Genomic DNA, 24,767 nt, shown 5'->3' on the forward strand with positions numbered 1-24,767 from the left:
AACCCGAGAAAGTAAACGCTTTCTTAAACAATATTCTGAGTCACAGTGAGTGAATCGCTATAGCACCAGTCGCATCCAACCTAGCGTCAAAGTTAAAAGATTGGATTTGGATTGATGAAGCCTTTACAAGTGACGGTAAAATAGTGCTCTGCAGAGTGTGTGTAAAAAAATTCACCCGGTGTTCATGAAGTCACAATTAGACAAAAGACTAGCGTTACAAAAATGTTGCAAAGTTTGGGCTGGGAAGACTTGGGAGAAAGGAGACGAGCTGCTCGACTAAGTGGTACGTTCCCAGCTGTCAGTAGAGAGATGGCGTGGAATGACATCAGTAGACGAATAAGTTTGAGTGGTGTCTTTAAAAGTAGGAAAGATCACAATATGAAGATAAAGTTGGAATTCAAGAGGACAAATTGGGGCAAATATTCGTTTATAGGAAGAGGAGTTAGGGATTGGAATAACTTACCAAGAGAAATGTTCAATAAATTTCCAATTTCTTTGCAATCATTTAAGAAAAGGCTAGATAAACAACAGATAGGGAATCTGCCACCTGGATGACTGCCCTAAATGCAGATCAGGATTGATTGATTGATTGATTGATTGATTGATTGATTGATTGATTGATTGATTGATTGATTGATTGATTGATTGATTGATTGATTGATTGATTGATTGATTGATTGATTGATTGATTGATTGATTGATTGATTGATTGATTGAACAGCATTTTAAAATTGATCTTCATGTGAGAAATATAAAACGTGCTCCGTCGAAGAAACAAATCCTTCTTACACAAGGGGCGCTGGAACCTTCTGCATATTCTTATTCTTCTACCAGTGAATTTAATAAAGATTTGTGCCTGGCAATGGCCACTTCAAACATAACATGGTATAAAATTGGAGTGCTGAAGTTTTAATGATTTCTACGCAAATATTGCAACTTCAGTATTCCGGATGAATCAACACTCCGGAAAAACTATTTGCTTTCCCGCTACATTGACACGATGGAAAGGATTAGAGCTGAACTTTGATGTTCATACATACGGATTGTCGTTGACGAATCGACCGATGCCTTGGGTCGTTTCATAGCAAATCTCCTAGCAAGTACATTGAATCCAGAAGCCCCATGTAAGCCTTATTTAATTTACTGCAAGCCACTGGAACAGGCAAATCATACTACAGTTTCATGATTCATCAAGAACGACTTAAATTGCTAGGGATTAACGAAGAAAAAGTGTTGTTGCTCTACTCAGATGCTGCCTCCTATATGCTAAATGCTGCGGTTGCGTTGTCTGTGTTTTACCCCAGTATGGTCCACTTCACTTGTTTGGCACATGCATTACATCTAGTAGCTGACATCATAAGAGATAATTTCCTGAATTTAACGGTTTAGTATCAGCAACAAGAAAAGTTTTCCGCAAATCTGCCTATCGCGTACAGTGCTACAAGGAATTGTTACCAGTGTACCTTTACCTTCAAAGCCTGTGATTACTAGATGGGGAACATGGATAGAAGCTGTGAACTTTTATAATGAACATTTTGAAGCAGTGAAGTCAGTGGTGGAAAAATTTCCTCCTGAAAGTGTAGCGTCTGTGCGTGAGTGAATGGGTGCGTTTCATGATTCGAAAGTGGCTTCATCGATTGCATACATCACAAGCCATTTGAGTTGGATTCCGAACAGTATTACAAATCTGGAAACTTCTCGATTACCCTTCCATGAGTATAGTGGAATATGCAATCAGTAAAATGAGTGTTGTTCCGGGAGCAATTGGTGGGTGTGTTTCAGTAAAATGAAATGATGTATTGGAAAAGAACCCAGGATACATTTTTAATGTATGCCAAATACTGTACTTAAAAGTGAGTGTGTGCAGCTACCTGAAAATGAGAACGTATCTTCCAGTATCATTCCTCATTTGAAATACGCGCCAGTGACTTCATGTGAAGTTGAAAGGCCTCTTTTATATATCAGAACATCCTAACAGACAGAAGGTATTCGATGACCGCAGAAAATTTGGAAAAATATTTGGTTTTTAATTGCGCCTCCAAATGAAAATTATAGATTAAATCGTCGCTATTGTACTGGGAAATTATTATGGGGCCAGAGCATGGGAAGGATCTCAGGTTGCGTGCAGTTATTATGCACGTACAGAGAAGGATAATTTCGCAGGGCAAATAATAGATGGTAACTAAAATGTTTAACAATATTTATTGATATTCTCAAGTGAATCACCCTGCTGTTGATTTATCAAAATTAAATTTTCAATCAATCTTTTCAGAATGCAAAAATTAAATATATGCGCTGTTGTATTCTGAGACATCCACTTTATGTTAATAATGTCCAAAATGAATACCAATTTTCTGAGATCTCAAACACCCTACAGCTCATCTAGGATCTCTTATATAGACTTAAATTCAAAATAACACTTTGTACATAGAACTTCATTTAACCCCTTGTTGGTTTATCAGATTTCTATATTGCATAGAAATTAAGTCCATAACTAGTGGTGCGTACCTAAAGTTTTTCTAAGATTATTAAACATTAACATTAACTCACACTTCCTTTAACAATCTGATAGTTTAAATAAATGTTTTCAATCACTTGCTGAAAACTCCTACAGTTCATCTAAACCAATTATATAAGACGGTGAAATAGTGCACTTGTTTTATAGTAAGCCATATAGTTCATCTAAGTGAAATTACTTCAATTTACACAAACTTTGAAGAGAAACCTACAGTTCAAAATAAGACCTGAAGTCTTCTTGAATAACCTCCTACAATTATTGTAAACAGTAGGATTAGAATCCACACGAAACACTTTTCCTTTGACGAATGTAGCACTCTGAATGATTGAGTGCTTTATTAAAAAAAAGTCAGTTAGTGTCTAAGTGTAATTACTCACTCAAAAATATATGAAATACACTTATATCACCTGTAATCTGTTCATAAGGATAGATGAAGTACTGTCCTGCGGCTTGGTGACTGGAACTTTCTGCAGCGTGCAGTCCGAACTCGAACTCGGCACCAGCAGCGTAACACGTTCCATCCCATGAACGCACTACGTTATCATCCCTCGTAGGAACCACGATCAATCCCTCGCTGAATACCACGAATATCCCACGATGAAACCACTATTAATTCCACGCTGGATATGACGTTCTACGTAGTGTAATATCACGATACTTCGCCAAGATTTCCGATGTTCTTTTAAAGAAAAATGTTAAAACACGGAAAGTTCAATTGGCACAATATAACGAGCTGTAACACTCTTAATTATCATTAATGAGTTGTATTTTACATTGACATAAGTCATAATGCACAGTTTGTACTCGCACATTTGTTCTACGACATTAAATACGTGACTCAGAATATCACAGTCTATGCTACAGTTTGAACCATAAGTCAAGTTAATGCAGTAATGACCTGAGGTCGTTTTCAAAATGGAAATCACAGTCCTTCACTCACAGTTTATAAAACATAAATTGAACACTATCACAGTTCATAATAATCACTGATTATATCTTAAATTCAATCGTAGAATAACTATCGCGGTCCGTGAAACACTCGAGAAAATGCAATTAATATCACTCCTATAACAGTCTCTTGAATACTAATGTTCACAGCTTAAGAGGTTTTTATGAATGAGTTTGCATGATACGAGTTCGTATGACCTAATATTGCCATAAAATGTCCTTAACAGTCAGTTCGTTTCTTATGGTAATAATTGAAAGTTCGAGAAAATACGTGAAAAATAGTCATATTTAGTCCTATTAAGTATTGAATATTCGAGTGGAATGGTATTTCAGACAGTTCACACTCGTAGTTGTATACGAGAAATGCGTCTCAAAATTAATGTTTTCATAAAATGAAAGCAGTTTATCATCCACAATTTCCTAGTATGCTGTCACTGTCAATAATCACGACAAAGTTCAAAGATATGAGAGATTAACGAAGTCCACAATATGTCGAATGGTAAATTAAACCCAGGTATTCTCAATTATACTTCAATGCACAGTCTCTATCGTAAAATCGCTTAGTTAAGACACTCATAAATCTTCTACAATGAAAACTCAGTTTGAGAAAACTTTACAAAATCTCACACGTCACGACGAGGTTGAAACTTCACTTACTACGACCTCGCACAAATTCAAAGTTCACGATGGAGTCGTAGAGTTCAAGATACACTGACTATACCCTCGGGTCGTCAACCTATTTATATCCGGCTGGAAGCAAACTCTCTGAGTCAGGCCACAGAGGGGTGGTTATACATTCCAAACTTCAATTCGTCATATCTTTTAAACCACTAGGTGGATTAACCTCAAATTTGCAACATCGTACATTTAAAATGTGAGCTACAAGTTGATGTAAGTCTCATATTTATCGATCAAGTCGTTAAGAAGTATAAAAATTATTTCGAGACGTTTCTACGGGGAGGTGAGATACATGTGGCGCTGACGTCACTCGACCTTGCCCCTCTCGTGCTGTCTTCCTCGCACAGAGCAGTAGAGACGAGAACGTTTTCTCCTACAGCTGTTCGGCAATCGTAACTCAGCCGTTCTTTCATGAATAAAGATTTTATAACACATATGTGCCAGGACCTATGCCTTCCTGGTACACTATTCGGGCAAAAGGTCGTATCTCCCAATGCTCTTCCTAGCCATTATTTTCTTTAAGACTTGTCACGCCTCCCAGCCAGATATGGATGTGCAGTTCATCAGAACGAAGCTCACTGTGTTCATTTTCCTATGTTTATATGTAAAGGAAAATGAACCTTACCGTACCGCACTTTAGGAATGTATGCTTGCACGACGTATTTACGCACTTCTACAATGTAATGTAGGATGTTCCTTTACAAACCAGCCTACAAAAGTGAACACAACGAAAATTGTTCCGAAGAACTGCATATCCATACGTGGTTGGGAGGCGTGACCAGTCTTAAGTAACATAATGGATAGGAAGAGCATTGTGGAATATGATCTTTTACCCGAACAGCGACAACATAATACTTTTAACCTTTTTTCGGTTTTGTTACATTTTCTGTGTACAGGAATACATTAAAAAATCTTAGATATTACATTAGGCCTACATATTTTTGTTATTTATTACATATTTAACTGCCTATTTTGTCACTCTTAGCTACATATTTATGTACACATTTCTCATTTTATATTACATATAATCCAGGCTCTATCCAGGGGTTGAAAATCTTGCAGGAAGAAAATAAATGTGATAGCCTTCAACATTCCACTCTCTATCATTAGTTGTGTGCTCTGTCCCATGTGCTGCCACTCATCTCCGCTGGATGGTATTCTTTTTTTCTTTCTTTCTTAACCCGTTTAACCTCCAGGGTTGGCTTTTTCCTCGGACTCAGCGAGGGATCCCACCTCTGCCGCCTTAAGGACAGTGTCCTGAAGCGTGAGACATTTGGGCAGAATTATAACTGGGGAGGAGGACCAGTACCTCGCACATGCGGCCTAACCTGCTATGCTCAACAGGGAGCTTGTGGGGGAGAAAAAAGTAGGAAACCACGAAAAACCACTTCGAGGATGGCTGAGGTGAGAATCGAACCCCATCTACTCAGTAGACCTCCAGAGGCTCTTATTGTAACAGCCGCCTATTTCCTTCAGGTGTAATGTGAATAATGTTCATCATCATCATCATCATCTGTTTACCCGCCAGGTTCGGCTTTTCCCTCGGACTGAGCGAGGGATCCCACCTCTACCGCCTCAAGGGCAGTGTCCTGGAGCTTCAGACTCTTGGTCGGGGAATACAACTGGGGAGTATGACCAGTACCTCGCCCAGGTGGCCTCACCTGCTATGGTGAACAGGGGCCTTGTGGAGGGATGGGAAGATTGGAAGGGATAGGCAAGGAAGAGGGAAGGAAGCGGCCGTGGCCTTAAGTTAGGTACCATCCCGGCATTCGCCTGGAGGAGAAGTGAGGAAACCACGGAAAACCACTTCCAGGATGGCTGAGGTGGGAATCGAACCCACCTCTACTCAGTTGACCTCCCGAGGCTGAGTGGACCCCGTTCCAGCCCTCGTACCACTTTTCAAATTTCGTGGCAGAACCCGGGCCTCCGGGGGTGGCAGCTAATCACGCTAACCACTACACCACAGAGGCGGACGTGAATAACGTTGAGTAACTATATTCTGTAGTAATGAGTTGTTGTTCGTAAAAATCTTACGACCGTGACAGGACTCGAACCTGCAATCTTCGGATCCGAAGTCCGACGCCTTATCCATTAGGCCACACGGTCATTTGGCGTTACTGTCTACTGTAAACCATTTGATGTGCCATACCTTTTCTAACCCCTCTATTGTAAATTAGTATAAATTGTGTATAAGCAAGTTTGCTTCATCAAAAGCCCCGTGTGCTTTGGTGTCTGTGCTGGTGGATGTATTTGTAACTGAGTGGGGAAAGGACCAGCGCTGTCACGAATGAATGTGAATGAACATGGTTTCCCACTTCTCCCCCAGGCAAATGCCGGTATGGTACCCTAACTTAAGGCTACGGCCGCTTCCTTCCTCTTTATTTCCCTTCCACTCTTACCATCTCCTACAGGGTCCCTGTTCAGCATAGCAGGTTAAGCCTCCTGGGCAAGGTACTGGTCCTCCCCAGTTGTATCCCCCGACCCAAAGTCTCATGCTACAGGAGGCGGTAGATGTGGGATCCCTCGCTGAGTATGAGGGATAAAACCAGCCCTGGAGAGTAAACCGATTGCAAAAGAAGACGAAAGAGAGAAGAAAACATCCACATCCTTTTGTATTTTTCATGCCTGTTTCTTGTTAGTTAATACAGTTACAATAATAAATATCAACATTCTTCACTGTTAAAAACAACAGTTTGACTCAGAGAGGGATCCCACCTCTACCACCTCAAGGGCAGTGTCCTGGAGCGTGAGACATTGAGTCGGGGATACAACTGGGGAGAATGACCAGTACCTCGCCCAGACGGCCTCACCTGCTATGCTGAGGCATGGGGATGGGAAGATTGGAAAGGATAGGCAAGGAAGCGGCCGTGCAAGTTAGGTACCGTCCCGGCATTTGCCTGGAGGAGAAATGGGAAACCACGGAAAACCACTGCCAGGGTGGCTGAGGTGGGAATCGAACCCACCTCTACTCAGTTGACCTCCCGAGGCTGAGTGGACCCCGTTCCAGCCCTCGTACCACTTTTCAAATTTCGTGGCAGAGCCGTGAATCGAACCCGGTCCTCTGGGGGTGGCAGCTAATCACTCTAACCACTACACCACAGAAGCGCACCAACAGTTTTCACTTTCCCGAAATTTGAAAACTTGTCTAATCCGTTAGGTTGTCACATCCTGAAAGACTCAAAAGCCTAAGTTCTTACCTTACCAAAAAGCCTACCAAAATCTTCCTTGAAGTGCAATTTGAATAATGTTGGATAGTTACATTCTGTACGTCACTTTTATTGAGTTGTTGTTCGTAAAAATTTTACGACCGTGACAGGACTCGAACCTGCAATCTTCGGATCCGAAGTCCGACGCCTTATCCATTAGGCCACACGGTCACTTGGCGGGATGGTCTACTGTAAACACTTTGGTATGCCAAATCTTTACTAATCCCTCCATTGTAAATTAGTATAAATTTTGTATAAGCAAGTTTGCTTCATCATAAGCCACATGTTCTTGGTGTTGGTGATGTCTATGCTTTGTAAGAGAGTGGGGCAAGGACCAGCGCTGTCACGGAGGCTATACAGCATAATGTGAATGGAAGTGGTTTCCCACTTCTCCTCCAGGCAAATGCCAGGATGGTACCTAACTTAAGGCCACGGCCACTTCCTTCCCTCTTCCTTGTCTATCGCTCCCAATCTTCCCATCTCTCTGCAAGACCCCTATTCACCATAGCAGGTAAGGCCACCTGGGCGAGGTACTGGTCATCCTCCCAGTTGTATCCCTCGACCAAGAGTCTGAAGCTCCAGGACACTGCCCATGAGGTGGTAGAGGTAGGATCCTTCGCTGAGTCCGAGGGAAAAACCGACCCCGGAGGGTAAACAGATAAAGAAGAAAGAAAATAAGAATACCATCCAGAGTCCACCTCTGTGGTGTAGTGGTTAGTGTGATTAGCTGCCACCCCCGCAGGCCCGGATTCAATTCCTGTAGTTTCCCACTTCTCCTGCAAGCAAATGCCGGGATGGTATCTAACTTAAGGCCACGGCCGCTTCCTTCCCTCTTCCTTCTCTATCATTTTCAGTCTTTGCACCCCCCCCCCCCTCCTCCCGCGAGGCTCCTGTTCAGCATAGCAGGTGAGGCCAGGGCGAGGTACTGGTCCTCATCCAAAGTTTTATTTATTCAACCCAAAGTCTCACTGCCCTTGAGGCGGTGGAGATGGGATCCCTCACTGAGTCCGAGGGAAAAACCAACCCTGTAGGGTAAACAGGATAAGAAAGAAACAAAGAATACCATCCAGCGGAGATGAGTGGCAGTTACTGTACAGGCTAGTCCAGTCGCCCAGCCCTCCATACCGTAACTGGAAGTGGGTGAATAAAGCCACATAAAATGTTATCTGACCGATGGGTCCCAAGTTCAATCACCGCGATCAGTTCGATTACTACCGGTTCTGTAACTTTATTTTTACCTTCAATCACTTGTCAATTGTTTTGTTTCGAGTGTCATGTGCATTAAAAATTCGCAGTGCTGACCTGTGCACTTATTGCATTACTTATTTTCGGCTTATTCAGTGTTTTCACGCATTTATACTGCATTTAGAATTAGGTTATCATATTTATTTTGTAAATATGTAATGGTGCGCCTCTATGGTGTAGTGGTTAGTGTGATTAGCTGCCACCCCAAGAGGCCCGGGTTCGATTCCCGGTTCTGCCACGAAATTTGAAAAAAGGGCTGGAACGGGGTCCACTCAGCCTCGGGAGGTCAAATGAGTAGAGTTGGGTTCGATTCCCACCTTATCCATCCTGGAAGTGGTTTTCCGTTGTTTTCCGCTTCTCCACCAGGCAAATGCCTGGATGGTACCTAACTTAAGCCCAAGGCGTTTCCTTCCCTCTTCCTTGCCTATCCTTTCCAATCTTCCCATCCCCCACCAAGGCCCCTGTTCAGCGTAGCAGGTGAGGCCGCCTGGGCGAAGTACTGGCCATTCTCCCCAGTTGTATCCCCACCCAATGTCTCACGCTCCAGGACACTGCCCTTGAGGCGGTAGAGGTGGGATCCCTCGCTGAGTCCAAGGGAAAACCAATCGTAGAGGGTAAACAGATTAAGAAAGAAATATATAATTCATGTTCTAAATGTGCAAGTAGATTGGACAGTCTCCCACCCAATAAGGGACATCTCTCCCCTTCAATGTCCGTAAATAAGAGGATTCACTGTAATTTCTTTTCGTTTTTGCTTTTTTGTTTGTTTGTTTTCAATTGGTTTACGTGCACCGATACTTATGGTGACGGTGGGATAGGAAAGCGATAGGAGAGAAAAGGAAGCGACCATGGTCTTAATTAAGGTACAGCCCCAGTCTTTGTCTGATGTCTTTGTCTTCAGGACAGCCGACAGTGTGGTTCGAACCCACTATCTCCCGAATGCGTGCATGCTTCTAACCGCACGGTCAGCTCGCTCGGTAATTTTATTTATATTGATGGTTGTATAGCCGTACGTCGCTTCAAAACAATAATCACTACCACAAACACCACAGATGTAGACCTTTCATCACGCTCTTAAAACAATAATCTCCTCCATTATCCATCCGCATACAGATTTGCAATTTTGAAAATGAATGTTTCAGTGATCCTATGATGATTTATAGTGGTTCACAACCCGGGCAATATTTGTTACGATCCGAAATGAAATGAAATGTCGTATGGCTTTTAGTGCCGGGATATCCCAGGACGGGTTCGGCTCGCCAGGTGCATGTCTTTCTATTTGACTCCCGTAGGCAACCTGCGCGTCATGATGAGGATGAAATGATGATGAAGACAACACATACACCCAGCCCCCCTGCCATTGGAATTAACCAATTAAGGTTAAAATCCCCGACACGGCCGGGAATCGAACCCGGGACCCTCTGAACCGAAGGCCAGTACGCTGACCGTTCAACCAACGAGTCGGACGTTACGATCGGAATCTAGATAGAAAATGATCAGCACCCAATCATCAGAACACTTCTTGTTGTCATCTCCCAGTCACGAGACTGAAAAATACCTTTGATAATATTTTTCATGGGCTACCTGGCCGAGGCGGTAAATGCGTGCTCGGTTCACCCGGAAGGACGTGGGTTTGAATCCGAGTAAGGAAGTCGTAAGATTTAAGAAACGAGATTTCCACTTCCGGAGGTGCATATGGCCCTGAGGTTCACTTAGCATACACAAAAAATGAGTACCAGGTTAATTCCTCGCGGCAGTGTCAAACTGAATTATAAATCAATCACCGAAATGAAAATATTCTCTACAACGTTAACTAGATATAGTAGTGTTAGTATGATACTGTGTAAAAAATACATTATGTATCAGAGAAAGAGAGTCTCAAATTTGCTTTTGTCCTTGAAATTGAAATGGGTCTTTTAAAATGCATTGCATCGCTTGAAGTTTATCTTTGAAATCATCATAGCGGATTTTTATCTTTTGAAAAGAATACCTAGTCAAATATTTAAATGTACTTGTTATGTGCCCTGGGGGAGTAGCTCGTGTATTGCCATGTGTTAGACATGAAAACTATAAAATACTTCATTAATTGCATCGGTGAGTTTACTAGATCGTCTTTGAACAACACCTGCAAGGCTTTACCATGTGTAACGAACACCTTCAGCCAACATTATTATCAAAAAAGACAAAGACACCTCCGTACAGGCCATGAAGGCCCTTGGAGGAGTGGAAGGTAAAGCCTTCCACCATTGTTAACCGCGGCACGTGATGGGGTAGAGTGGTTAGCTCTACGCCCGGCCGCCTTTGCCCCGAGGAATTAACCTGGTACTCATTTTTTGTGTACGCTAAGTGAACCTCAGGGCCATATGCACCTCCGGAAGTGGAAATCTCGTTTCTTAAATCTTACGACTTCCTTATGGGGATTCGAACCCACGTCCTTCCGGGCGAACCGAGCACGCATTTACCGCCTCGGCCAGGTAGCCCATGAAAAATATTTTCAAAGGTATTAAAACAGGTCCGCCTCTGTGGTGTAGTGATTAGTGTGATTAGCTGCCACCCCCGGAGGCCCGGGTTCGATTCACGGGTCTGCCACGAAATTTGATAAGTGGTACGATGGCTGGAACGGGATCCACTCAGCGTCGGGAGGTAAACTGAATAGAGGTGGGTTCGATTCCCACCTCATCCATCCTGGAAGTGGTTTTCCGTGGTTCCCACTTATCCTCCAGGTAAATGCCGGGATGGTACCTAACTTAAGGCCACGGCCACTTCCTTCCCTCCTCCTTGTTTATCCAATCTTCCTATCCCCCCCCCCCGCAAGGCCCCTGTTCAGCATAGCAGGTGAGGCCGCCTAGGCGAGGTAGTGGTCATCCTCCCCAGTTGTATACCCCGACCCAGAGTCTGAAGCTCAAGGACCTTGCACTTGAGGCGGTAGAGGTGGGATTCCTCGCTGAGTCCGAGGGAAAAACCGAACCTGGAGGGTAAACAGATTAAGAAGAAGGTATTAAAACAGTTCTCCTTGTTTTAATTGTCTAACTTCACCACCACATCCCAGCAAATAAAATACAATATCTCAGATCCTTCAGAGCAGTCGATTTCGAACTGAACAGCTTATTTCCGAATCGTTTTATGTTCCCAAAGTACCTAACTCTAGAAATCGCGTTTCTTTTCTATTTTCAGGTAAATAAAATCGAGTTATTATTTTAAATCATTATAATATTTATAACAATATTGTCAATATTAGCTCTCGCACTATTATAAACGGCAGTAACAGTGTCACGTGTTCCGCAGTTGAGAAGTTTTGAGACAAAAAATCTCATTTAAGGATGGTTTTAGTACGATAGAATGAAAAATGACTTAATAAAGTACATATTTTATTGTAATGTTGTCGTCTCGTTGGCAGAATGATCAGCGTTGAAGCTTTCGGTTCGATTCCTGGTCGGGTCGGAGATTTTGAGTCTAGTTCATTCCTCTCACTCGGGGACGGCATGTTTGTGTTTGTCCCAACACTTTTCTCTTCATATTTACACAACACACTACACTGCCAACTACTGTACTACAGAAACAAGCAAGAGTTAATGCATTCCTCCAGATATGGTCGGCGTCAGGAAGGGCATCCAACCGTAAAACGTGGCAAAGTCTTCATGTGCTACACAGTTTGCATTCGCTACCTGACTAGGGTGTGGCAGAAGTGATTGAATAATAATAATATGAAGAACAAGAATATTTGTATTATAATGTATCGCTAACATCATGGTAATACAACGTTAGCGTAATTCTGTGTTAGTATCCAGAAGTCATCGGCCTGGTTGGTTGGACGTACTGACAATACTTTCTTCGAAAATGACATTGGGCAAAACATAGACTGTATGGAACTAACTTAATGTATTTTCATCCGTCCTTTACTGAATGCACACGTATTTGTTTTTGTGGTTCAAACATTGATCATTGCTTGCCCCTCTTTAAGGATCAACGATCATGACGTTTCAGTGGAGCAATGTTGACCGAGTGCTGGGCTGAAAAATGTAATTTTATTTATGTAAAACCATCGTTATGTTCTTAAACGTCTTATATCCCACGTTTACATGGTTGTGAAAATTTCGTTCCTAAGTGTCTTGTATCCCAGATCTTCTTAGTTCGAGTGCGTCTTACATGCAACTGGCCAATCCCTTAACTCGTGCATGGCCGTCTTGATCGCTGGCAGAACTGAGACACACTGAACCGTGGAAGTCAGTCCGGCCTGTCTTGAATAGTGAGGCTGGCCCTTCAATATCCTTCGGACGAGGAGAAACCCCTGGAGCTCTCAGGAATTGAAAAACTCTGGGTTAATATTTCTAGTTGTTTCTGCTGCCATCAGGAGGCGCGGAGACAGATCGCGCTGGCCTTGCGCGCTTGACTTGTCTCTGACTGGTTGCTTGCAGTGGTGCGACGGGAGGGGGTTTAACCAGTGTAACCCGGTAATGCCGCTCACGGTTGTAGCCAGTCTAAGTGGTCCTCACAAGCCATAACTTAACAATGAGTTGGCGAACTCCGTTACAGTATGTATGTATGTATGTATGTATGTATGTATGTATGTATGTATGTATGTATGTATGTATGTATGTATGTATGTATGTATGTATGTATGTATGTATGTATGTATGAACGTCATGTAAAAATATCAGGGCATACTTTCATGAAACTCAGTATATATTTTACACTTAATTGTTGTTTGAAATAAGGTTGTAATTGTGTTCTCATAGATGCTGAGCTAATTGGTATTACGACATTCAAAGGAATAGGGTGTGTTTAGAGGGAGTTGAAATTGTTTCTTCCTGATATTCTGAAAACAACCTGCTCTATTTAGAAATGTAGCTTACTTCAAATTTAATTTTGAACATTTTATGCCATGACATTTTTGATAGAGTCAATTCTGACTAACATAATTGCGAATAACCTAGGAGTGGTTATTTCAATAAAATTACACCAACTGGCTATTGTTAGTTGAGATGCACTCTGTCCCCTCTACTTAGTTGACCTCCCGAGGCTGAGTGGAGCCCGTTCCAGCCCTCGTACCACTTTTTCTGCCTCCGGGAATGGCAGCTAATCACACTAAACATCGCTGTTGTTAGATTTCACCGCTATATCCGATACATCGTTAAAAACGACGTCGCAATAAACGGTTTCGACTGTATTTCCATTTGTCTGGTAGATCTCGCTTCCGTGGCAATAAAAATAGTTGTGATGACTTAATCCCCAACCCTCATATTATTATTACTACTTTCCTCGCGACCAAGAATCCGCATAAATGGAGAGGGGAGGGGTTCGTGGAACTTACACGTAGAAGATTACAGAGTTTTCACTTCACGGTTAAATGAAATAGACTAGTTGTCGAATTTTCTAACTTCCTATTCATTAGATGAATAAAGATGAGACATCATTAAACAGCTCTTCTTTGCTAGCACTGTTTCAATTAAGTTGTCAACACTTCTATTCACGCCATGTTCGCTTCTTGTACTCGGGAGATAATGAAGGTAAAAGCCAATGGCATGGGTGAAAAATTATGACGTGGTCTCTTACATAGGGCAATTAATGAATATGGTTTGGAAGAAAGAAAGGAAGCACAGTCGAACAAAAGGACATCACTTCGTTGTAATTGCCGACAATCTCAAGTTTTTAATGACTACTGCTCTCTCTGTCGTTCATTATAGCAACTAATTAACTAACCTTGTGCTCGAGTGGATTGTGGATTCTTGAACACGACACACTGGTAATAATAATAATAATAATAATAATAATAATAATAATAATAATAATAATAATAATGGGCCGACAGGATGTGTCAATGACATCTATACAAGGTGGCTACGGTTCGATTCTCGGTCAATACATGTGGAATGAAACGGAAAATCGCTTCCGAATTGTTCACATTTCACGTAAAACGTGTGATATCGTGGCTATGAACACGATATCAACAGTCACGTAAAATTACAAGCTTGCTATATAATAACGGGCTGCATGAGTTATGCAGTTGGCATAAACCAGCTTCCTGAGTTCATGGTTTTGAGATCGAATGCCGATATAGTCATTTGGCAGTTAAGGGTGTTTCAAATGAGAGAATATTAGTAAATTGCGTGGCACGTTTTAGAATCTACATTCTAGACAAGGAATGTTAAAAGTAGAATATATGTAAAATAATTTAAATATTTAATCAAATATGATAATAATTTTAATGACAAACCCAGGAAGTCATTGCCGTTTTTTGAAACATACACTGACTGACAGAGCAAATGCAACACCAAGAAGGAGTTGTCAGAACTTTATGCCAATTGCAGGGTAGACTGACGTCACTGAGGTATGCTCATGATGTGAAATGCGCCGCTGTGCTGCGCACGTAGCGAACGATAAATGGGACACGGCGTTGGCGAATGGCCCACTTCGTACCGTGATTTCTCAGCCGACAGTCATTGTAGAACGTGTTGTCGTGTGCCACAGGACACGTGTATAGCTAAGAATGCCAGGCCGCCGTCAACGGAGGCATTTCCAGCAGACAGACGACTTTACGAGGGGTATGGTGATCGGGCTGAGAAGGGCAGGTTGGTCGCTTCGTCAAATCGCAGCCGATACCCATAGGGATGTGTCCACGGTGCAGCGCCTGTGGCGAAGATGGTTGGCGCAGGGACATCTGGCACGTGGCACGTGCGAGGAGTCCAGGCGCAGCCCGAGTGACGTCAGCACGCGAGGATCGGCGCATCCGCCGCCAAGCGGTGGCAGCCCAGCACGCCACGTCAACCACCATTCTTCAGCATGTGCAAGACACCCTGGCTGTTCCAATATCGACCAGAACAATTTCCCGTCGATTGGTTGAAGGAGGCCTGCACTCCCGGCGTCCGCTCAGAAGACTAACATTGACTCCACAGCATAGACGTGCACGCCTGGCATGGTGCCGGGCTAGAGCGACTTGGATGAGGGAATGGCGGAACGTCGTGTTCTCCGATGAGTCACGCTTCTGTTCTGTCAGTGATAGTCACCGCAGACGAGTGTGGCGTCGGCGTGGAGAAAGGTCAAATCCGGCAGTAACTGTGGAGCGCCCTACCGCAAGACAACGCGGCATCGTGGTTTGGGGCGCTATTGCGTATGATTCCACGTCACCTCTAGTGCGTATTCAAGGCACGTTAAATGTCCACCGCTACGTGCAGCATGTGCTGCGGCCGATGGCACTCCCGTACCTTCAGGGGCTGCCCAATGCTCTGTTTCAGCAGGATAATGCCCGCCCACACACTGCTCGCATCTCCCAACAGGCTCTACGAGGTGTACAGATGCTTCCGTGGCCAGCGTACTCTCCGGATCTCTCACCAATCGAACACGTGTGGGATCTCATTGGACGCCGTTTGCAAACTCTGCCCCAGCCTCGTACGGACGACCAACTGTGGCAAATGGTTGACAGAGAATGGAGAACCATCCCTCAGGACACCATCCGCACTCTTATTGACTCTGTACTTCGACGTGTTTCTGCGTGCATCGCCGCTCGCGGTGGTCCTACATCCTACTGAGTCGATGCCGTGCGCATTGTGTAACCTGCATATCGGTTTGAAATAAACATCAATTATTCTTCCGTGCCGACTCTGTTTTTTCCCCAACTTTCATCCCTTTCGAACCACTCCTCCTTGGTGTTGCATTTGCTCTGTCAGTCAGTGTACTTCTGCGTTCGTGATTGTCAGATCGTATCCCGATATAATCAGCTGGTAATTAACAGCGCTTAATATTGAGATAATGCCAGTAAATTTAGTAGTATATTCAAGACCCTAATCTAAGGAAAATATTCGTTTCAAACCAGCAAAGTTTGAAAAACGTTATAATAATAATAATAATAATAATAATAATAATAATAATAATAATAATAATAATAATAATAATAATTCAAAATGCCGTATGACCTCCAGCAACGCTTAGCGCAGGTCTTTCGAAATGACGCATCTGGGCGGTACAAGATAAATTAATTAAGGTTATAATTCCCGACCCCGCCGGGAATCGAACCTGGAACCCCTGAACCAAAATTCAGCACGCTAACCATTCAGCCATGGAGCCGTGTTATTATTATTATTATTATTATTATTATTATTATTATTATTATTATTATTATTATTATTTGCTCAGGCAGCTGAGCGCTGGCCTTCTGAGATCAGGTTGACGGGTTCGATCCAGCTCAGTGCAGTTGTATTTGAAGATGCTGAAATACGTCAGCCTTGTGTCAGTAATTTTACCGGTAGGCTACATAAAGGAACTCCTAAATGACAAAATTTTGGGACCTCAGCGTCACCGAAAACCGTAAAAATAATAACATTACTCATTCAATCAATCGAGAGTGTATAAAAGTGGCCGGTTACTATTAAATTACGTGACAGGTTTTTTTTTTCTATTTTGTTTTACGTCGCACCGACACAGATATGTCTTATGGCGACGATGGGAGAGGAAAGGCCTAGGAAGTGGAAGGAAGCGGCCGTGGCCTTAATTAAGGTACAGCCCCGGCATTTGCCTGGTGTGAAAATGGGAAACCACGGAAAACCATCTTCAGGGCTGCCGACAGTAGGGCTCGAACCCACTATCTCCCGATTACTGGATACTAGCCGCATTTAAGCGACTGCAGCTATCGAGCTCGGTACGTGACAGGTTTAAGAATGCAATATTCAAGACAATATTCATGTCAAACGAATGAAGTATAGAAGGAGAAGGTTTAAGGTCCGATTCCTTGGATGAATGGTCAACGGCGAGACCTTTGATTCAGAGAGCTCCGGGTTCGATTCCTGACCAGATCGGGGATTTTAATAACGTGTGATTAATTATACTAGCTCGGGAACTGCGTGTTTGTGTTTGTCTCAATACTCTTCTCTTTGTATTCAAACAACTCAACACACTACCAATCACCAAAGAAACACGCAATAGTGATTACATCTCTCCACATAGGGTTGTTTTAGCAAGGGCATCTAGCCGTAAAACAGGACCAAATCCACGTGTGCTGCATAGTTAGGATCCGCGACCGTGGGAAAAGCGGTAGAAGAAGGAGAAGAAGAATAAGTATGCTATGCATTCTATATAAAGCACGTTGCTTAATAATACTACTCCATCTCCTTGACTGAAAGGTTATCATCAAGGCCTTCGATTCAAAGGGCCCTGGGTTCGATTCCCAGCAGGGTCTATTTTAATCCCATCTAGTTAATTTCTCTGACTCGGCGACTGGTGTTAGCGTTTTGTCCCAACACACTCTTCTTCCTATGCACACTGCAAACCACATTATCAATCACCAAAGACACAGGCAATACACCCCTCCACAGAGGGCTGACCTCAGAGGGAGGAGGGGTGCATTCGGCCATAAAACTGAATTTTATGAACATTAGAGGCCAATCCCAGACAATTCTAAAAATCCAGGAAAGAAGGAATAATAATAATAATAATAATAATAATAATAATAATAATAATAATAATAATAATAATAATAATAATAATCGTGTAAAAATGGTTTGTGAATACCAAGTAGGACCTGCAAGAAATGAACAATGTCCGCACGATCAGCCACTACTTGCAAACACTACACTCCACATAGACCTACCTTCGCACACACTTTGAACTGAGGCACTCGTATCTTTCAACTGACACTGACACCTCCCAAATATCCGGTTGACAGTGATACCTTCAACATGTTATTACCATCATAGTCCAATCCCCAGCCCACAATGCATTCCTACAACGTAGTTAGGAACATCTAAAAACATTACCAAGTTCTTTTTTTTTTTCAAATCACAAGTTGCTTTACGTCGCACCGACACAGATAGGTCTTATGGTAATGATCGAGAGGAAAGGGCTTGGAGTGGGAAGGAAGCGATCGTGGCCTCAATAAGGTACAGCCCCAGCATTTGCCTGGTGTGAAAACGGGAAACCACGGAAATCATCTTCAGGGCTACCGACAATGGGGTTCGAGCCCACTATCTACCAAATACTAGATACTGGTCGAACTTAAGTTTCTTGAGCAGTGTGTAATTCACCACCCATGTAGATACAAACCCTGTGGATTCCCACTACAAATATTATATCAGTTATTTAGATTTAATGTTACTGAGAAATGTGTACCTGCGAGGAACTAATACAATACCGTGCGCTCGTTCTTATTTTCACCGACTGCAAGCACAGAAACCTGCATAGAAAGTTGCGAGCCGTGCATCATATAAATAAGAAGTATCAAGCAGATGCTTCACCTCAGAGCACAGGTATGACTCGTAGTATCATCAACCCAACTCCTCCTGCCAGTGACTGGTGTCTGTTTCTTATGAAGATGCAGTGAACATCATCGTGCAGTACAACTCAACTTGTAATGCATCCATCTGGCATTTTTCTTCACAACGAGGAGGAAGTTGAGGTTCATTTCCCTTCTCGTCTCGACTGTGACTCGATTGAAAGTACTGATTTTTCGATGGGGCTTTTCGTAAGTTATATGGCATCGATCACTTTCTGTCAACCCAGGTATCAGTATACAACATTGTTGGTATTCGCCGACACAAGGCGGGATCGAACTCATCAGCTTTGGCTCAAGAGGCCAGCTATAGACTGTCTGAGCCATTCACCTCTATGGAAGAGGGGAATAATCCATTATGTTCAAGTGACATATCACTCGTACGCACTTGATCGCTCGTAATAACGGATACGTCAGTGATAGGTCTCTCGCTGTAACCGAAGGACGATACACAGTTTAATTTAGGAATGTTGAAGGGACAGTAAACAATCGTCGCTATATCGGAGCTCTCGTTATATGCCGTACTCGCTATAGTGGACTTCTACTGTGCGTTGTTTATTAAATCATTGTTCAATGAAAATTCAGTGTTATTCAGTAGTTTTGTACATATTTCTACCACATTTTGAAGTACTTATGTTAGATTTTTCTATATGACTCTAGTTGTATTAAATAAGCATGCGATATTAGTAACCAAGGCTGTACCCAAGGGGGAGGTTAGGAGGGATTCAAACCCACTCCGAAATAAAAGTGAACTTGACAAATATAAATAGCCTATGATAAAGTAGAAATATTATAAAAACAAGCATTTGCAAAATAAACAAGTGAATTTCACCTATAAAGTTACTGCTCGAGTTATGTACAGGCTCTCTCATATAACCTAAGACCGAACGCACAGTGTTTGTACTCTGCGCTACGGCAGCTGCCTCAGCCGAACTTATGTCGCGCGCGGCCGCCCTGCTTTAAGTGTGCATACAATCATATATGAAATCTTACCTTGTAAAAGATACTGGGAGTGTCGTTTTTCCTTGATTATACAGGCAATTGTATATGGTAACCACATTCTGGCTAACGCGAGTGAGTTTCTGCCACTGTAATGTTTCTGATTTAATTAGTAATGTTTTCTTTTTAAGTTCCTCCAATGTGTGAGGATTTTTTCGGTACATTTTTTGTTTCAGTTTACCCCACAAGTAAAAATCACACACTGTTAGATCTGGAGAACAAGGGGGAAATAAACCAGCACTGATCATTCTATATGCAAACCCCTCCGAGATTGTAAGAAGGGAATCTTCTACTGCATGAGCAGGGGCTAAATATTTCGAAACCACCCACGCAATTTTTCTTTTTCTGTTAACTGATGGAAGAACGGTGTCAAAATGTAATATTGGTACTTCTGTGCATTTACTGTCGTCGCGAAATATTTGTCTTGCACTAATAGCACCCCAGACACCAATCTTCCTGTAATAATAAGGGACTTCGTAAACACCATCAGGATTTTCTGCACACCAATAGCGAGTGTTGGGTTAGACACCCGCGCACTACCCGTGTCACAGATCCTTGCATTAACATTAATAACTACAGGACTTCATCTACATATGTGAACCCAGTTCACAACACAGAATATACTTTCACACAAGGTTTAATTCTCCAGACATTTATAAACCACAAACAATCACACCATTTTCCTCTTTACTCACTCCCAGAGTTCCCCATTTTCAATGAGTACATAACTAAGTTCAAGGAAGTAAACAACACACAGAACACATATTACTAGTTTCTCACATCCTCCCCTGTTGCACAAAGCAACAATCAACTATGCTCAATGTACAAGGTGACCCAGGAATTTTTCAGGAAATTTTACTCTCCTCCCGCTTCTCGTCACGTGTACCTCTCACAATGGAGACATTGAAGGTTGTCGGACTATGTCACCAACATCAATGACAGGACTAATATCTGAAGTTGAAGATCCTTCCAACAAGTAAAGTCTCTGTAAAGGCCGAGTAAGTTCACCAGAAGAAGTCTTCAACCGTACAACTCGTACCACACCATCTCTTCAAGGATATACTTCAAGCACCTTGGCAATAGGCCACTCGATCCGCCTCTTCTGGTCGCAACCAATGAGCACGATGCCCCCTTCCTTGATTTTTGTTGTTTCACCACGTGATTGATGATGACAATGTACAAGCTGACCCAGATATTCATCCCTGAATCACTTCCTCAAGTACTTCAATCTATCTTCTGGGAGAGGGCATTGTAATTCTGCAACCATACATTTGGCTTTATGTCGTCTGCATTTCTTGCACGATGCAATCACATTTCTAACAGTTCTTCGACCTTTCAGTATCCAGTATCTCTGGCGCAAGTGAGCTAGTAGTATATGAGTGAGTTCCACTATGAAGCAGTATTTCATGTTCCTCCTGAATCAAAAGATGAACTAGTTGATGCTTGTTTGGCAAGACAACGAAGCATTTGAAGTTATCATCGTCCTTCCTTTCCACAATTTTCGTCTTCACCTGCAGGATTCCTTCTGCATCCTTGAAGATACATAGAGATTTCAAACTAGAAACCCTTTCTTTGGTAAACATTTCCTCTTGTACCATTTTTATAAGCTTCTTTTCAGCCCTTTCTATTTCTTGCACTGTTAGCTTCCCTGTATATATTTCATTTGTTTGTTTTGCACTATCCTCACTGTCTTGGTATACTTCGAAAAGTACTCCAGAAACCATGAGGTAGAACTACCAACTGTCATCACTACCCCTTTCTCCTCTTCCTGACAAGAGGACTCTATGTCCACAGCCATATTATTGGGCCATTCCTCCTCATGTAGCCTTAGCCATCCTGGTCCCTCCCACCAGCCAGATTCAAAGAGTTCTTTAGCCGAGCATCCTCGTGACGGCAAGTCAGCAGGGTTTTGTTTTCCAGGAACGTGGTTCCACTCATCTCTTTGTGTGAAGTTTAGTATCGCCTTTATTCTGTTCTCTACGAAGGTTCCCCATCTTCCATCCCTCCTAATCCAACTCAATACAATAGTCGAATCAGTCCAACAATATTGAGGAGTCTCCATGAGACCTGAACTGTTCTTGACAGTGACTAGCAGTCGGACACCAATGCAGCAAGATAACAATTCTAGTCTAGGCATAGTTACTTTCTTCACCGGTGCAACTCGTGACTTCTCTAGTAACAACTGCACTGTCGTCCCACAATTACTTTCCCTTCTTAAAAATACAACAGCAGCATAGGCTGAAGCACTAGCATCACAGAAGACATGTAAAGTGTACGATGTTCGATCGCTGCTCGAAGTAAATCGTCTAGGAATTTCAACATCAGCCAAACAATGCAATTCTTCCAACCACCTTTCGAAGTTTCTTTGCAGATCTTCCGAGACCTCAGCATCACAGCTTGTCTTCTCTTTCCAACTTTCCTGCAATAGTTTTTTTTCGGTATAACAGTGACAGGACATGTATACCCTACAGGCTCAAATACTGCCTGACAGACAGACAAAAATCTTTCTTCTTGTTACATGTGGCTCTATATTTTGTACTTTCCCTATATCAGTTGTTCTGTTCCATAGTAATCCGAGTACCGGTATGGTTTCTTGAATCGTATCGCTTTCATTTAGTGCAGTACTCGCCCAACCTCTTAACTCAAACTTTGCCATGGCCATCGAAAGAGAAGCCTCCTGAATAAAACAGTTTCATTCTTCTTCCGAACTGACTGAAGCAACACAGTTGTCCACATAAAATGAATGCTTGAGTTTTTCTGCAGTTTCACGGTACCCAGCAGGGCAATTATCAAGATGACGCTCTATAACAGCTCCTAGGTTCTCGTGAATGATATTGCGTTTCTTACACACATTTTCCATTGTGGTACGCACAGTTATACTAATCACGTCGGGGTCACCAAATTAAATGTTGGGTTAGAGACTCGCGCACTACCCGTGTCACAGATCCTTGCACCAACGTTAATAACTACAGGACTTCATCTACATATGTGAACCCAGTTCACAACACAGAATATACTTTCACACAAGGTTTAATTCTCCAGACATTTATAAACCACAAACAATCACACCATTTTCCTCTTTACTCAATCCCAGAGTTCCCCATTATCAATGAATACATAACCAAGTTCAAGGAAGTTTTATTTTTTTATTTTTTTTGCTAGTTGCTTTACGTCGCACCGACACAGATATGTCTTACGGCGACGATGGGACAGGAAAGGGCTAGGAGTGGGAAGGAAACGGCCGTGGCCTTAATTAAGGTACAGCCCCAGCATTTGCCTGATGTGAAAATGGGAAACCACGGAAAACCATCTTCAGGGCTGCCGACAGTGGGGATCGAACCTACTATCTCCCGAATACTGGATACTGGCCGTACTTAAGCGACCGCAGCTATCGAGCTCGGTGTTCAAGGAAGTAAACAACACAAAGAACACACATTACTGGTTTCTCACAACGAGAGTTATGACCGTTTACACGACCATTAGGATGAAACCAGAACTTTTCCATACGAAAATACGATGTTTCAATGATAATTGTATCAACAGCTGAGATTCAGACCGACGACTGATGCTTGCCAGGTCGAACACGCTTGTAAGTTCAAGAACTATGCGCGCGCCTCCCATACTACAGCTTACGGATCGTTGAGTAAAAACGCCGCTTCGATGGTGTTTTATATGAGAGATCGGTGTCATCCCACTTGCGATCACTCTTATCAGTGAAATACAGTCAGGTTGCTGTGGGGGAATTCCCTACTGAAGGACTAGTACAGGAAGACATTCCTCAAATAACTGGCGAAACTACATTCTAGGATTCTTACGAATCGTATGTTGAAACTTATTAAATTATTTATATTTACCACCGAGCTCGATAGCTGCAGTCGCTTAAGTGCGGCCGGTATCCAGTATTCGGGAGATAGTAGGTTCGAACCCCACTGTCGGCAGCCCTGAAAATGGTTTTCCGTGGTTTCCCATTTTCACACCAGGCAAATGCTGGGGCTGTACCTTAATTAAGGCCACGGCCGCTTCCTTCCCACTCCTAGCCCTTCCCTGTCCCATCGTCGCCATAAGACCTATCTGTGTCGGTGCGACGTAAAGCAACTAGCGAAAGAAGGAATTTATATTTACCGTTTGAGACTGATGCGTTAATACGGGACTGACAGAGAATAAACAGAACTCAAATAACCTTTTATTTAGAGTTACCAGATGGTTGTGGATGTAAAGATGGTTAAATTAGTTTTAAGAAGTAGGTCAAAAGATGGGCGTATTGAAACCGTTGAATTTTACACTTTCCAATTTCAAAACAAAGGATTTTGCTGTAACACTTTGCTTCACCGACAGTGCTACCCTTTTTTTAAGTAATTATATCTCATTTCAAACTTAGCAGTTAACTTACACTTTCTTATACAGTAGCGGACACTATTAAATTACTGCTTAACTCAAACTGTTCATATATTCATACTGACACGTTAAGTAAATAGCTGCTCAAAATATATTTTACCTACTTCCATCTGTCTGTATGTATGTCTACCCCATAGTCTCGTTTCTGGATACTGGGTCGGGGATGAGATGAGATTAATTTTGCGGCATGTTTCTACGACCGGATGCCCTTCCTGACACCAACCTCAATTGAGGATCTAATGAAGATGAAATGTGTTATGGTGAATTACATGGGGTAAGAGGTGGGAGGACTCAGCTCTGGTCTGTGGATAGGAACTGCCCAGCATTTGCCTGGAAATGAAAATATTAAACCACACAAAACCATTCTGAGAACAGCCGACGGTGGGTTTCGAACCCACGCGTTTCCCGAAATGCACAGCTTGGTTCCATAGCCGTAGCGCGTTAAAACGCGTGGTCACTCAGCCTACGTTCACATATATAAATAAAATGATAATTTTCGTCCGTACGCTCGGATTAGATG

The 24,767-nt window shown here is 42.6% G+C and overlaps 1 protein-coding gene and 2 non-coding genes across 3 annotated transcripts in view; 1 reads left to right on the forward strand and 2 right to left on the reverse strand.

The window, feature by feature from the left end:
• Nucleotides 1-24,767, forward strand: part of LOC136864225 (neuropeptide CCHamide-2) — a 495,148-nt gene that overhangs the window by 447,836 nt on the left and 22,545 nt on the right. The window lies entirely within an intron of this gene.
• TRNAR-UCG (transfer RNA arginine (anticodon UCG)) lies at nucleotides 6,178-6,250 on the reverse strand. The gene has a single exon. It is a non-coding gene; the product is annotated as a tRNA-Arg (tRNA).
• Nucleotides 7,449-7,521, reverse strand: TRNAR-UCG (transfer RNA arginine (anticodon UCG)). The gene has a single exon. It is a non-coding gene; the product is annotated as a tRNA-Arg (tRNA).

Source organism: Anabrus simplex, chromosome 1, assembly GCF_040414725.1.
Source record: "Anabrus simplex isolate iqAnaSimp1 chromosome 1, ASM4041472v1, whole genome shotgun sequence".
NCBI classification, from domain to species: domain Eukaryota; kingdom Metazoa; phylum Arthropoda; class Insecta; order Orthoptera; family Tettigoniidae; genus Anabrus; species Anabrus simplex.